At 36.7% G+C, this 17,000-nt stretch overlaps 2 long non-coding RNA genes across 2 annotated transcripts in view; one reads left to right on the top strand and one right to left on the bottom strand.

Annotated features, from left to right (window-relative positions):
* Positions 12,137-17,000, top strand: part of LOC110265942 — a 17,068-nt gene continuing 12,204 nt past the window's right edge. Inside the window, exons 1-2 of the long non-coding RNA XR_002352639.1 lie at positions 12,137-12,224; positions 12,376-12,385. This is a non-coding gene — a long non-coding RNA (uncharacterized LOC110265942). The remainder of the gene's footprint in view (positions 12,225-12,375; positions 12,386-17,000) is intronic.
* LOC110265940 lies at positions 13,007-13,325 on the bottom strand. Its single transcript, XR_002352637.1, has 2 exons — positions 13,265-13,325; positions 13,007-13,167 (listed from the first exon to the last, which is right to left on the bottom strand). It is a non-coding gene; the product is annotated as an uncharacterized LOC110265940 (long non-coding RNA).

Here is a 17,000-nt window from a genome sequence, read left to right as displayed (position 1 = left end):
AAAACAATTTAAGGGAGAATGAAGGATTCTAAGTTTGGTGTTCCACCAAAAATCTCATTTAAAAGCATACTCTCACCTCCTGCATAATGTTAGCTCCAAGCAATCAGACAAATTATTCAACCATTTAATTGCTTTTTAGTTTTGGTTCCATAACCTTTAGCAAGGCCAAAAGAATACATAAATGTACAACCTGTTGCATTAGAGACAGTGGCAAGGAATTAAGTTTGGTGTTCCCACACCAAATTAAATCCAAAAGCCACACTCAATTCATGCATACTAACCAACCACCTAAGGGCTTGAGAAGCAAGCAACTTTTGAAAATTATGCAGGGAACTAACCACCATTTGAAGACATTATGCATCATAACTCAAAAGGGGCACAACAGAAGGAAGGACAAAAGAACTGCAAACCAATAGGTTGTATCTATACTTAACTCTTGCTGTTGAGAAATGCTTTGATTTATGTCTTGCTAAAGTGTTCATCTAGTACAAGTAGAATCATTTTTTTTGCAATAAATAAGCTAGTCTAAGTGTGTGCTTGTGTGTTTACTTTCACTTAACTAAATGCATACCTTGTCCCCTGCATCTTTAATTCAATAAAAGAAATATTTGGAATGTGAAGTAAGATAGTTCTTTGTTAGCTGGAAGTACAATAATAGTGAGTGGTGGTATGTATGTGAGATTGTATGATAGCTCACTTTTAGTGAATAAAAGAACTAGACTGTCTCCTTTTAAGTAGAAGGTAGCTCACTGTCTATGAATCTCAATAAAATAAAAGTCCTAGGTTAAAAAGAAAAACAAAAAGAGAAAAGAAAAAGCTAAAAATGGCAACAGAACAAAAGAAAAATAAAAAGAAACAAAGCTAGACACCAATAGCTTGAACCTTAGAATATATGCCTGTGGTGTCTTTGTACTAGGATCTGCTTGGATTATTAAGTTCTTTGGAGTGCATCAACACTTGGTGACTTGGGTTAACTAACCCGGGATCATTAACTGAAAGTCCACTATCAAGAGCAACCTAACTACAAGGCATTTAGTAACCCAAAGAGGTGCTGGGCATCAATGTTCTAAGAAGGAATGTGAGCCAAGTGTCTATAGTGAATAATGTGTCAAGCATAAAGAAAGAAAAGAGCTTGTTACACATGACATTGAATTAAAGCTTATAGAAAAAAATAATGGTCAAGGACAAAAGAATAATGAGAGGTCATAGCAGTGTGTTGTTTGATGCTTGGAGGAGACTTTCTAGGCCTAAATATCAATAAGAAGTGAGTGTTTACATATCTACATGAAACCCCATGAGCTACCAATAATACTCTGCTAGCATAAACATCCTCTCCCATTTCATTCTTTCTTCTCAATAATTCTTTTCTTGCTTGGGGACAAACAAGCTTTAAGTTTGGTGTTGTGATGACAAGTCATCTTAGCCTAGTTTCACTAGTCTTTTTCTTTTGTTTTCAATTGATTTTATGCACTTTCTTGAGCCATAAGTAAGCCAATTGGGTAGAATTTCATGTTTCCTTTGATTTAATCAACCATGGATAAATTAATGCAATTTCATGAGATTTTGTGCTATAATTGTCATATATTATGAAAGAATAACAATCTCATGATTTTGAGCATAGCTTTGATGTGCTTAGTTGATTAATGATAGGTGAAAAGAGCTTTGAAGAAGGTTGAAGAAAGAAGAAATGGCAAGGAGCAAGAGAGAACAAAAAGCTTGAGCAAAAGCTTGCCTCAAACTTTAGCTCAAACTTTTGGAAGAATTGAATTCACCCTGGAGGAGCAAAAGCTTGGGCCAACGTTTTCCCTCAAGCTTTTAGGCAAACGACAAAACACCCAGGAGAGTAAAAGCTTGCGCCAACGTTTGACCTCAAGCTTTTAGGCAAACGTTGGCGCCACAATAACATGAAGGGGTATACTTCCAACAATAATAACTTGAGTTGTAGATGTCCAATTGAGGTGATTCTAATTGGGTTAGAAAGCTGACGTTCAGAGCTTTTCAACCATATATAATAGTCTATAATGGACATAAAATTGGTAACTTGACAAGAGGGCAAAGTAGTACCCCAAGAGGCATGCAAGAGGGATCCACGTTTGGCTCAAAGTTTGACCTCAAACTTTGGCTCAAACGTGGATGGCAGCAAGGAAGGCTAGCTGATATGAAAAGTTTGAGTAAAAGTTTGACCTCAAACTTTTACTCAAGCTTTTCTGGTTCATGGCCCGGTTCACAAATGGGTTTCTCTCCAACTCCAAGAGCAATCAACAGAGGCTTTTGTCAAATCAATTCCATCAAGAGCAAAGGCCCAATTCAAGGCTTGAAGATCATTTGAAGAGAGTGTCTAAATAGCTTAGATTTTAAGTTTTTAGGAAGTTTTTCCATTTTAGGTTTTACTAAGTGATTTTGGGAGAGCTTTTGGTTAGGAGTTAATTTGAGATTTTGAGTGTTGGGGGAAGGAGAATTTAATTCTCTTCCTCTTAGTTTTATTGTTTTAAAATTTTATTTACACTTGTCTTGAATCTTGGGTTGAAGAATTGGGGAAATTCTGTCTCAATCTCATCTTGAGATCTCTCTATTTTGATTTACTGCATCATTGAGAATTTGCGATTTCACTTCTTTTCTTCTACTGCTGGATCTTTACTTTTCTTGCAATTGAATTCTGAATTTGGATCTTGGAAGGCATTGAGATCTAGACTTGGTTATCTAGTCTCTTGGATCCTGAGATCTACATCTTTCAATTTTAATTTCCTTGTTTCGTGCTACACCAAGCTTATTTTCATTGTCATTTGAGATCCGGTTTAATTGAATCCATCTTTTACATTTCTGTTTGTTGAATTTTACTTTTCCTTGTTTAATTTTTGCAAATCCACTTCCCAATTCCCTTTATAATTCATGTAATTTACATTTCTTGCACTTTAAGATTCAGCCATTTACATTTCTTACAATCTAAGTTTCTGCAATTTACATTACTTGTTCATTAAGATTCAGCTTATTTACTTTCTTTGATCTTAAATTTTCTGCAATCTACCCCTCTCTCTTTACATTTCAAGCAATTTAGTTTCTGCAATCACAAATCACCCAACCAATACTTGATTCGCTTGACTAAATCAACCACTAAACTAAAATTGCTCAATCCTTCAATCCCTGTGGGATCGACCTCACTCACGTGAGTTATTATTACTTGATGCGACCCGGTACACTTGCCGGTGAGATTCGTGTGTTTGGAATTCGTTCGTTTTTTCCAAAAATACACATCACATAAACACAAAAAAAAAGAACAAAACTTAGTTGCACAAATGAACCAATTAACCTTCTGAGATTTAACTACTATAATGACAGCAAAAGAACCACGTTCGATATTATTATATGAGGCTCAAACAAATATCATTTAAACTTCTCTAACTACTTACGAACGGAAGAATCAGGGAACTAGGGAAGCACAAATGAATCAGAGAATAAGCATAAATAAAGAAGCACAAATCAATTTTGTTCAGATGAGAAGCCAAACCCTGCTACTAACCTTGTTCTTAGGGAACTTGACGGCACCATCGGTTCTCTCCTTCCACCGGTTCCTTTCCCCGTCGAATCTGTAAAACTTCAATTTCCTAAAATCAATTGGAAAAGAGTAATAACAATTAAAAGCACAGATTTACTCAACAGCTACAACGGTTCTCGCGGCTCCCTCATCGGCAACCAGGAAGCACGACGATGACTGGCGAGGGAGCAGCTCCTCTTTCCCCTCTTCGGCGGTGGCGAAGAGCGAAGCTCCTCCAGCAGCGACGACGCGTTTGGTGACGGCTCCTCATCTCTCATCGTTGCACACACTCTCTCGGGTTTAACTCGACAACGGCGGCGGGCTGGTTTTCGACGGAGCTGGCAGCAAGGTGGCGTCTCCTTCCTCGAGCTCTCCTCTTCCACGTGGGTAAGGTGGTGCGTGTGAGTATTGTGTTGTGTGCGTTAGAGAGGGGAAAAGGGGGAGTGGGGCTGCGGCACTGTTGTGATCTCGATCGATTAGGGTGGCCAGGGTGAAAGGGGATGTGAGCTCGATCGATTAGATTAGGGTAGCCATTAGGGTGGGACCGGGTTGGGGGCCGGGTCATTAGGGTTTTTCTTTTTTAAACCTTTTGGCCACGCTTTTAAAGCGTGGCCGTAATGAAACCCTGTCACCACGCTTTTAAAACGTTCCTGTTTCTCTCTATAGCCACGCTTTTGAAGCGTGGCAAAAAAAAAGTGGCCAAATCTCTAATCTATCACCACCCTCACAAAAGCGTGTCCATTGACCACTTTTGGCCACGCTTTTAAAGCGTGGCAAGGAAAAAGCGTGGCCATAGGCCTTTTTTCTTGTAGTGAAGGATGATGATGACAAAAGGAAAGCTGCAAGACACTCCTGAGAGGTTGTATTGTCAAAAAATTCACCTTGTTTTGAATTGCTCTGAATGAAAAGTTGCTGCTTACCTTAATGTTTAGTTCAAATAATACAAATGTTGATGTCTGCACTAGTTTAAATGCTTGTTGTCACTCATTTACTTTAAATTCATGTTTTGTTTCCCTTTTCTTGCATCAATAAGGGAAAATGTTTGAAAAAGAAAGTGATTGTTCAATGTGGTAGGAATTAGAATGAAACTTGTGGTGGTAATTGCTTGATTGGATGGAAAGCTCAATAATAAAAGCTGCATAATAGAGTGTTCTTTGTAGTGTGAACTTGGTTGCTGTCATAAAACCTTTTATTAATGAAATTCCCTGGAAAATGAAGCAAAGTAAGAAAGAAAGAGAAAGGAAAAGCCAAGAATTGGCAAAGAAACAAACAATAAGGCTAGACACCAATAGCTTGAACCTTAGGACATATGTCTATGGTGTTTTTTTATACTAGGATATGCTTGGACAATTAGGTTTTGAGGAGTTTTTAAAACTTGGTAACTTGGATTAACTAATTCGGGATTACCAACTGAAAGTCCATTATCAAGAGCAACCTAGTTACAAAGCATTTAGTAACCCAAAGAGGAGCTGTGCATCAATATTCCTAAGAGGATTTGTGAGCCAAGTGTCTGTAGTGAAAAAGTGTTGAGCAAAATTGAGCCAAAAGGCTGCTGCAACACTTGACACTGAGTTATCATTAAGAAATAAGCTCTCTAAGCAAAAGAAATAAGGAAAAACCAAAAAGGGATCAATCAAAGAGCAAGGCATTATGACAGCAACCCTAGTGAATCCTCAAAGAAACACTTCTTATCTATCAGCAAAGAATAAGTGAGCTGCATTTTTGTCTGCATAAAACCCCATGGTTCAAATTCTATTATCTGCTAAATAAGGACATGTATGCTTCTCTGTTTCATTTCATTTCTTCTCAATGTTTATTGCTTCCTTGGGGACAAGCAAGGCTTAAGTTTGGTGTTGTGATGACAAGTCATCTTATGCTAGTTTTACAAGCATTTGTCATTAGTTTCATTAGGTTTTATGCACTTTCTTGCACCATAAGTAAGTAATTGGAGTGGATTTTTATGAATTTCTTGAATCAATCAAACATCATCTATTTTACACAAAATCATAGGTTTTAAGCTAGAATTAATTGACTTTATAAATGATGCAAAGATCTAGTGATTTTGGTGGGACTTTGATTAGTTGTTTGGTTGCTTGTAGGTGAAGAAATGATGAAAAAAAGGAAAGAAGAGTTTGGAGCACGCTTTGGACCTTAGGCCACGCTTTGAAAAGCGTGAGCCATGACATTAAAGCGTTGCATTCATAAGGAAGCCAACCAAACCAATGCATGAGCGTTCAAGCAAGTGCACATAGCGTTCACTTTTGTGAATGTTTTCGTGCCTCTCAATCAAGGGAGCAAGGCCAGCGTTCAAAACATTGAACGTAGCGCTCCAAGAAGCATGCACACCAAAGAGCAAGCAAGGTGCATAAAAGCTCACAAGGAGCATTCAAATGGTGCAACGTAGCGCTCGAAGAGGGGCACCAAGGGAGCTGAGCGCGCATCAAGACAAGGAAGGGGGTAGCGTTCTAAGAAGTGAACGCTACGTTCACTATCCTCACCTTTCTCGTGCCTCTCAACCAAGGAAGCAAGGCTCAGCATCAAACCAAGGAAGGGTAGCATTTGAAAAAGGCAACGTTACGTTCATAAAAGCAAACTTTATCATGGATTCAAGCCTTGGGAGGAAGGCTCAGCAAGTGTAGCATTCACAATTTGAACGTAGCGTTCAAAGAGTGAACGCTAGGGAGGCCAATTGCAAACAAGGCACACCAAGGCTCACCAACCCATGCTTGAACCAAAGCCAACCGAACCCATCTCTCTTCAAATCCAAAAAACCAAAAGGCCCATTCCAAGCTTTGAAGACCAAAATAAAAAGTGTATAAATAGGATTAAGTTCAATTTGTAAAGGACCTTTAGCTCATTTTTATTTGTTTTTCACTTTTAATTTTCAATTGTTTTGAATTTGGGATTTAGGGAATTTGGATCTGAGTTTTCTTTCTGCATTTTCTTTCTTCTGCAACTTCTACTTTCTTCTTTTGTGTTTTGAATTGAGATTGAAGAACTTCATTGATTTAAAATTTGAGAATCATCTTTTACTCTTCTTCTCAATTGTTCTAAGAATTGGATTTTAATCTTCTCTTCTATTTTCATTTTCATTTCATCTGCAATTTTCCTTTCTGCTTGATCAAGGGAGCAATTGAGATCTAGATCTGATTTCTAGTCTCATTGCTCTTCTTCGATCTTCAATTTCTCTTTTAGGATTTCATAATTGATTCAAGTTTTCATGCTGTTTTGTTTCTTGAAGAAATTTTCCATTTCTGTTCTTGCTGTATGTTGAGATCCAGATCTGAATTCCTGCATCTCATAGCTCTCTGATTTACTTTAACTTGCATTTTCTAGTTAAATTCTGAATCCCAGTACCCAAATCCTCTTGTTCTTCAACCAATTTACATTTCTCAGCAATTTAGATTCAGCAATTTATATTTCTTGCACTTTAAGTTTCTGCAATTTACTTTTCTTGCAATCTAAGTTTCAGCTCTTTTACTTTCTTGCACTTTAAGTTTCTGCAATTTGTCTCTTCTGTACTTTACTTTTTTGCTTAATTTACCTTCTGCACTCTTATTTACTTGCAATTTAGCTTCTGTCAATCAAAATCACTCATATCATCAAACATTCGCTTAACTAAATTCATCACCTAACTAAAATTGCTCAATCCATCAATCCCTGTGGGATCGACCTCACTCTTGTGAGTTATTACTACTTGATGCGACCCGGTACACTTGCCGGTGAGTTTGTGTGGAATCGTTTTTCCCTCATCACAATGTATAGGGGTGTTCATGGTTTGGGTAATCCAAAAACCAAACCAGTTTTTTGGTTAACCAAAAATACAGTATTGGTTAATTAACCAAATTGGTTTTACATGATGAAACCGGTTATTAACCGGTTAGTGAAATTCAGAATCGGTTTTTAACCGGTTATTAAAGCAAAAATCGGTTTTTAAAAAATAACCGATTTTTATATAGAAAAACCGGTTTTATATTAAAAAATTGGTTTTTACACTAAAAAATTGGTTTTTATACCATAAAATTGGTTTTTACATGTAAAAATTGATTTTTACACAAAAATTAATATTTTTATATACAAAAACCCAAATTTTTAAACCTTTTTTTAATCTAAATTTTTTTTCTTTCTAAATTACACGAATAACATTTGTAAATAATGAAATCACTTCCATTGCTTTCGTTCCTTTTTCTTTCTTATCTCTTTTCAGCATTTTCTATAAATAATTTTTTCTAATATAAATAATTTTCTTTCTAAATGATACGAGTAACTTTTTCTAATCTCCTTCTCTGCATCTCTCTCCTTTTCTCTCCCCCTCCTATCCTTTCTTCCTTCTCTCTCTCTCCCCCCTTCCCCTCCTCCCTCTCTCTCCCCTTCCCTCTTTCTCTCTCCCCTCCCCTCCCTCTCTCTTCCTCTCTCCCCTCCTCTCTTTTCTCTCTCTCCTTCTCTTTTCTGTCTCTTTCTCCTTCTCTTTCCCCATCCTCTCTCTCTCCCCTCTCTCTTTCTCCCTCTTTGTCCTCTTTCTCTTCCTCTTTTTCTCTCTTCTTATCTCTCTCCTATCTTTCTTCTCTCTTCTTGTCTCTGTCTTTTTTTTCTTTCTCCTCCTCTCTCTTCTTCCTCGCTTTAGAGAGAAGAAGAGAAAAGAGATAGAAGAGGAATAGAGATTGAGAGAAGGTTGAGAGAGAAAGAGAAAAGAAAGAGTAAGAAAAGAAAGAGGAGAAGGATAGAAAAGGAAAAGAGGAAGAAGAGGAGAGAGAGAAAATGGGAGAGAGAGAGAGAGAGAGAGAAAGAAAAAAAGGAAAGAGAGAGGAGCGAGAGAGAGAAAGAAAGAAAAAAAGAGAGAAAGAGAGGGGAGCAAAAAGAGAGAGGAAGAGAGGAATAAAAGGGGAGAGAGAGAAAGAGAGAGAGAAGGGAAAAGAGAGGAAAAAGGAGAGAGATATGGGATAGAGAGAGAAGGAGAGGAGAGGAGAGAGATATGAGGGGAGAGAGAGGAGGAGGAGAGGTAGAAAAAGGGAAGAGATGATTAGAGAGAGGAAGGGGAGGAGAGAGAGGAAGAGAGAGAAGGGAGGGGGAGAAGGAGAGAGAGAGAGATAGAGATAAAGAGAGAGAGAAAGAGGGAAGGGGAGAGAAGGATAGAGAGACAAGGGAGAGAGAAAGAAAGATGAGGTGGAGAGAGAGAGAGAGAGAAAGATGAGGGAGAGGGAAGAGAGAAAAAGAGAGGAAGAAAGGGANNNGAGAGAGAGAGAGGGGAGAGAAAGAGGAAAGAGAGAGAGAGAGAGAGAGAGAGAGAGAGAGAGAAGGGAGAGAAAAAGGAGAGAGAGAGAAAGGAGGGAGAGAGAGAGAGAGGAAGGGAGAGAGAGAGTATGTAATTTGGTTTTGAAATTAGGTTTTAATTTTAATTTGGTTTTGGTTTTGGTTAACCGGTTAAAAACTGATTTTTTTTTAATTTGGTTTTGGTTAACCAATTCTAAAAAATATGGATATGATTTTTGAAATTGTTTTATTAAACTGGTTAACCAAAATGTGGTTATGGTTTTTTAACCGGTTAACCACATTTTGGATTTTTTATTTTAAAACCCCTAACAATGTAAGCCAAGGCATATCATTAAGCTTGATGCAAGAGTAAATTCAAAGCATAAAGAGCATATTGAGCATCAAGATCAAATAAGAATGGGCACGAACAAGATTAGTGATAAGTATGAGAGCAATTGGTCCTATCCTAACTCAATGATAATGAGGCACAAAAACAAAGAATAATGAATTAGGAAGGACTAAACACTACAAGAAAAATACCTATTCAGCCACACTTTTTTTAAGCTACATTTGAAAAGCGTAGCCTATTCTATGAATAGGCTACGCTTTTTTCCGTGTTGCCTTTTTATAAGAGAAAAGGATACACAATTGTGGCATCATTTAAAAAGTGTAGCCTTAGGTATTTTAGAAATCACTTATAAAGCGTAGCCGTAGGTTGATATTTATAGGTTCACTTTTTGTATCAAAGGAGACGCTTTTAGAGAGTAGCCTATTTATTAAGTTTTGGGTACGTTTTTAAAGTGATGCCTAATGTGTCTAGAATAAAAAATTTAACACTTAGGTGAATTTTTTCCCTCCTCTTAACTTTTTCCCGGTCTAAAGCACACACACTCTGTAATCTCACACTTGGTGAAAATTTTCACTCCAAAGCTCAGAAGTCACCCTTTCAGTAGAGAAGAAAACCCTCCAAGTCCAAAACACAAAGAAAACCCTTTTAAAAACCCTGCCTCCTGCACCGCGCGAAGATCGTGAAGCCTCACCATCGCGAAGATCATCGCACCCCAGTCCCCACTCACCACTCAGCGCCACACCATCGTGAAGATCGTGAAGCTCACACCGTCGTGAACCCTCCTGCACTGATCGTCGCGTGCCGCCCATACCATCGTCGATCTCTGCGCTTCTCGTCGTCCTCTCTGCGCTTCTCTTCGCCATCAGATGATCAGATCAGAGAAAAATTTCACCCCCTCACCTTCGTAACTCACCTTCCAATTAATTGTTCAAAACCCTAACCCTAACTTACCTTCGCCACGCACCCATTCACGCACACACCAAGATCCGAGAGAATGAGTGAACTAGAGGGAGGAGAGGAGGAAGACAGAGATGAGAGCGCGAGCGAGAGAACAGAGAGTGAAAGGGGGTCACCGTCGCAACGCCGCTATCGCCATCGCCATCCACCGAACCCTAAACCCACACAACACAAACATGGTGAAGGTGCGGATGAACACTACGTTGCTCCAATGTCTATGACCTCACTCCCAAGGTAGGAAAAACACTTCTCTATTATCATATTCTTTTTTTTTTCTAATCTTCAATCAAAATTAAATCCTTACTAATTATTTTAATTTTGATTTTGATCTCAATCTTATTATGCAGACGTATGTCTTCAAGCTGATGAACAGTAGCAGAGTTTTGGAATCCGGCGAAAGCGAAAAGGTCCTCCTTCTCATGGAAAGTGGCGTCAGATTGCACACCACTGTGTACATGCGGTAATCCTACAATCTTCACATCATCACGTTCTAATTTATTTATTATAATTTCAATTTTAATAATAGAGCATTCAGTGATCTTAATTTAATTGGTTGTTTGATCATGATTATTATAGTGACAAGAGCAATACTCCTTCTGGTTTTACTCTCAAATTGAGGAAGCATATTCGGACTAGGAGGCTTGAAGATGTTAGGCAGCTTGGCTATGATAGGGTATTACCCCTACCTTTTTTGTTCTCCTATTAATCTGTAGAAATTTATTTTATGTTTTGATTTTTGTTTTCTTTAAACTGTCAGATTATTCTCTTTCAATTTGGATTGGGAGAGAATGCAAACTATGTTATATTAGAACTCTATGCCCAGGGGAACATCCTCCTTACAGATGCTAACTTTACTGTCCTGACTCTCCTGCGATCTCATAGGTTAATTCTTGTGCTTGTCCCTAATATCAAATCGTTCCTTCCCCTTGATATGTATAGTAAGAACTATGAGACATTAATTGTTAATAGACAAAACAGATGAAAATCCGAATGCTTGTACTTTATATTCTTTTTACTAGCTTAACAGTGGTAGGAGTTTGTGATAAAAGAAGAATATGTCACGACTTGAGAGAGCAAATTAGAATAGCTGTGGAGGATAAGGATACTGTGATAGTACTAAAACATTTCAAAAATACGTTAGATTTAACTAAATTTTTGCAAGATCTGTTCATACAATTTTGCTTGTCTCTTTAGATTTAACTAGATTGTAAACAAGTGTTCAATTTTTCTTGATACCTTTCAATAATCACAGCATGAAGAGAATTTACTAAACTTTTATGCATTAATGCTGCTGTTCTGTATCATCATCTATTATAAAAAAGTGAATAACTGAGAAAATAATAATATATTCTTGCTTGATTCATTTTAAGGACATGTTAATTTGTACATCTACAACATGGTTTAAACTAAAATCACTTTCATTTCCAATTTTGTTCTCAATGTTCTGTAGTTCTATGAAATTTAGCACGAGTAGTTTTTGCGATTTATCCGAAATAGTAAAGTTGAGTAAAGAGTGAAAATTATAACTCTTACCATTGGTATCCATGATTCCATCATCAATGAGCTCTTGCATATTTTCTTGCAAGATAACTTTGCAGCCATGTTGTGCTAATTTATGAGACAAGTGCATTAGAGGGTTCACATGCCCTTGTGCTGGAAATGGAATAACTGGAACATGTTTGAGCTTCATCTTTTCTGGTGTTTTTTATTCTGAGACTTTTTGGGGGGTGGGGGTTGCTTATTCTGACTTTTATTCCTATCATTTCTCTCTATTTCATTTCCTTGTTTCTAATTGCTTAACATATTGAAAACTGATTAATTACTTCAGTCATGGAAATCAAACATTACCATGAAAATCTGGCTTACTTATTACATTACTAAAATAGAAACTAGAACTATTGAGCAATGATAAAAATTTGTGGCATGTGATATCACAAAACAATGAGTAAATCCCCATTGTGGTTCTTGAATTTTTATTTTATTTTATTTTGTTTTTGAAGTATCAATTTGATTCTTGAGGATTAGTTTGATGTCACTAACATTTAACAATCTTAAAGGCAATGCATTCTTTTAGTGCTGAATCAGAAAAGGAGTTGAGCTTTTCAAAGGTTTGATTTCATTGTTGTGCAAAAAGGAGTTGAGCTTTTGATGTTATTAGTGTCCTTTCTGCTAACATGATGAATCTCATACAGGTAATTAATATTGCTACAGAAAAAAAGATTTGAGAATCTTCATTCCTAGTGAACTGAGTTTTAGAACTTTTAGCAGATCAATAGAAGTCTAGAAGACTTGATGTAGTTGGAATACTTTTGGTTTAGACTTTTCTCTATGAAATAAGGTGCTGGGTTTGCATCATTGTAAATGTTATAAAATATAAAACTATCTTTGAGGAGCATTCTCACTACTAGGGTATGACTTGATTACTAGAAGAGTTGATACAGTTCAAATATGTCTAGTTTGATTGGACCAGAATTTTTTTGTGTGTGTTTAGAGCAGGGATGATCTTATTGTTTATTGATTCTTTTGTTGTTGGTAGTACTATCTTTTAAGTTGTGGAACAGGGAGAAAATGGTCATTTATTTACATTTTTCTGGATGGAGAATGGAAGGAGAGGGTTTTTCAAGTCTTTGTGGGAGAAGATTTTGTCTGTTTGTGAATGGAAAATTTTGTTCTTCTGAAACTTCTATCTAGTGTCTATGCTTCATTTGTTTTCATATCTCACTGCTAGTTGGTTATGCTGAGCAAAGATGTTACAGGCGAGTTTTGTTTGCTTTCTATTTCTTTTTGGTCTTTAGTTTCATCCTATATTATTATTAGTTAACTGGTTTCAATTTCGTTCCTTGGGTTTGAATTTCTTCTCCAAAATCCCTGGTTAAATCATGGATAAGAGCATGTTAGCTGGTTTAGAATCACTTCTATAATAAATTAGAAATTTGTATTTTATATCCTAGTCAAAATTTTCAATCTCAGCATTCAAATCCAATCGTTATGGTGCTACATACTACATTATCTTGGATCAAAGGGTTTACAACTACTTGTGGTATAGATGAACAGCAGTGAAGATGAAGAAACCTGCCATCTGCGTCAAAATCAAATAGTTACCATTACATTAGGTGCCAACTAGTCAAAATTGGCAAATTTATAGCAATGTATGAGAATGAGAGGAAGATACTTACCATTGAAAATGCTGCTCCGTAATAGGGATATGCTGCTGGTATGAATCTCTCATATGGTACCTGATTGACTACTCTTAGATTTTATTTACTATTTCATATGGATATCTCATGTATTGTTTGGATTCCACCTTTTAAATCAGAAGAGAGATGACAGATCACAAGGAACAAAGTCATGTAAAAGTTTAAGAGAATCAGTTTCCATAGTTGAATCACCAATAAACTTGTATTATCGTAATCTTTCTTGTTTTTCTTTTTAAACAATTTTTGCTTTTAATAGGTGGATGTTCGGAAGGATCTGATAAGAAATTGCGCAAACACGATTGATCTTGATCAGCTAGATATTTGATGGTGCAACTTATTGTGAAGCTGAATGTTTTCCTTAATAACCATAATAGATATTTTCATATATGCCATGGAATACAGAGAAGCAAGCAAGGCCCCCGTTTTTGTTGATGTCATTTGGTTATGAAAGAACCACTGTTGTGCACAAGGGGAATGGTCATTTGTAATGAGGGAATTTGATTTATACCAAAATGACTTCTTTTTTTTTTCATTTTTTTTACATTGGAATGTAAATTTTCATTTTGTTTAAATGTTCAGGTTTTCTATCTTACAACAACCTGTAAATTCTAGAAGCTATAGGCTAAAGATGGTACATGCAGATTGCAAATAACTGTGATATTGTATACAAGACATGCATTGTTTTCTGTGGCAACTATTTCCTGTTTTTCTGATTACTTTATAAAAGTTTTTCAATTATGAAAAAATATTTTTCTCGGTAAAAAAAAGTAGGTTTTTTGGATGGAGAAATATTTTTATTTTATAACATTTCACTAATTTAATTAAAAATATAGGATTATATATATAATTATATTACTAAATATTAGGTTTTAGAAAAAAATTATATATATATATATATATATAGAAAAAAAAACAATAAGGGACCTAATGCTACACTTATATACAGTAGCTATGGTATACAAAAAAAAAGTGGACTTAAGGCTACACTTATAAACGGTAGCCGTGGTATACAATGTGGCTACGTTTTACAGGTGATGCAGTAGCGCTGAAAAGCGTAGCATATTCTGGTAAAAATGGAAGCCGAAAAGCGTAGCCTTTGTTCCTGGGCAGCATCACTGGAAAAGCGTACCCTATTCTCAAACTCCAAAAGCGTAGCCCTTGGTGCAGAAAAGCGTAGCCTTTGAGAATAGGCAACGGCCGAATAGGAATCACCCCAAAAAGCGTAGCCGTAGCCCAAAAAGCATAGTCGTAGCCTAAGGCATCATTTTTTTTACTTTTGGCTACACTTTTCAAGTGTACCTGAATGGGTGTTTTTCTTGTAGTGAAAGCACTAATCTCGTGTGTAGAACAAACATCACAAATAATGCAACAAGTCACGAAGCACCAAAATAATACAAGAGAGTCTCAACAATTGAGTAGAAAAATGCAACACCATTATTAAAATGAGAAACTTAGGAAAAAAAATGAAAACAGGCTATAAAAACAAAATTGAAATGCAAAGAATAAAAGTATGCAAATGCGATAAACAAAAGAAAATGGAAGAGGAGAAGAAAAACTCTTTTTTTATACCGACGCGGACGCGTCATTGGTGCACGAAATTGTAAATCACGCTTTTCACAACTCCGATGCCACTAACCAGCAAGTGCACTGGGTCGTCCAAGTAATACCTTACGTGAGTAAGGGTCGATCCCACGGAGATTGTCGGCTTGAAGCAAGCTATGTTTATCTTGTAATTCTTAGTTAGGAAATCAATAATAATTCTTAATTTCAGTAGTAAAAAGTAAAAGAGCATCAAATAAATACTTGTTATGCAATAATTGAGAACAGATTAAGGTTTTGGAGATGCTTTGTCTTCCGAATCTCTACTTTCCTACTGTCTTCTTCTTCATGCACGCAATGTTCTTTCCATGGCAAGCTGTATGTTGGTGGATCACCGTTGTCAATGGCTACCATCCGTCCTCTCAGTGAAAAAGGTCCATGTACATGGCTAATCATCTGTCGGTTCTCACTTGTATTGGAATAAGATCCATTGATCCTTTTGCGTCTGTCACTACGCCCAATACTTGTGAGTTTGAAGCTCGTCACAGTCATCCCTTCCCAGATCCTACTCAGAATATCACAGACAAGGTTTAGACATTCCGGATCTCAAGAATGCTGCCAAATGATTCTAGCTTTTACCATGAAGATTCTGGATCCATGGATTTGAACGCTCTGTTGTCAAGAGAGGTAATCAAACTCCTGAAGTAGGAACCCAAGAGATATACACTCAAGCTATTACAAATAGAACATAAGTGGTTGTCAGGCACGCGTTCATAGGTTGAGAATGATGATGAGTGTCACGGATCATCACATTCTTCATGGTTAAGTACGAGTGAATATCTTAGAACAGAAACGAGCGTGTTGAATAGAAAATAGAAGTAATTGCATTAATTCATCGAGACACAGCAGAGCTCCTCACCCCCAATCATGGAGTTTAGAGACTCATGCTGTAGAGATACAATGTAAAATGTGAAAATGTGATGCGATCCAAAATAATTCTCTAAAAGTAGTTTTTATACTAAATTAATAACCTAGGTTTACAGAAAATGGGTAAACTAAGATAGATAGTGCAGAAATCTAGTTCTGGGGCCCACTTGGTGTGTGCTTGGGCTGAGCATTGAAACTTCCATGTATAGAGACTTTTCTTGGAGTTAAACGCCAGGTTGCTGCCTGTTTCTGGCGTTTAACTCCAGTTTTTTATGCCAGTTCTGGCGTTTAACGCCAAAATAGGGTAAAGACTTGAAGTTAAACGCCAATTTGCGTCATCAAAACTTGATCAAAGTATGGACTATTATATATTGATGGAAAGCACTAGATGTCTACTTTCTAACGCAATTGAGATCGCGCCAATTGGGTATCTTTAGCTCCAGAAAATCCATTTCGAGTGCAGGGAGGTCAGAATCCAACAGCATCTGCAGTCCTTTTTCAGCCTCTGAATCAGATTTTTGCTCAGGTCCCTCAATTTCAGCCAGAAAATACCTGAAATCACAGAAAAGCACACAAACTCATAGTAAAGTCTTGAAATGTGATTTTTGCATAAAAACTAATAAAAATATACTAAATAGTAGCTAGATCCTACTAAAAACTATATGAAAATACCCCCAAAAAGCGTATAAAATATCCGCTCATCACAATACCAAACTTAAACTGTTGCTTGTCCTCAAGCAACTAGATAAATAAAACAGGATAGAAAGAAAATCAAGAGGCAATAACATCTCAGAGTTTCATATGAGGCTCAAATTCTCATTAGATGAGCGGGGCTAGTAGCTTTTTGTTTCCAAACAGTTTTGGCACCTCTATTTATCCTTTGAAGTTCAGAATGATTGGCATCTTATTGGAACTCAGAATTTAGATAGTGTTATTGATTCTCCTAGTTTAGTATGTTGATTCTTGAACACAGTTACTTTATGAGTCTTGGTCGTGGCCCTAAGCACTTTGTTTTCCAGTATTACCACCGGATACATAAATGCCACAGACACATAAATGGGCCCTCCTATCCATTAATGCTCAAAGCCTTGGATCCTTTTTACCCTTGCTTTTTGGTTTAAAAGGCTATTGGCTTTTTCTGCTTGTTTTTATTTTGCAAGCTTTGTATTCACTGCTTTTTCTTGCTTCAAGAATCAATTTTATGATTTTTCAGATTATCAATAACATTTCTCCTTTTTCATTATTCTTT

Source organism: Arachis ipaensis, chromosome B08 (assembly GCF_000816755.2).
Source record: "Arachis ipaensis cultivar K30076 chromosome B08, Araip1.1, whole genome shotgun sequence".
Lineage (NCBI taxonomy): Eukaryota > Viridiplantae > Streptophyta > Magnoliopsida > Fabales > Fabaceae > Arachis > Arachis ipaensis.
The sequence above is the reverse complement of the archived record's forward strand: the minus strand, read 5'-3'. Positions and strand labels throughout refer to the sequence as shown.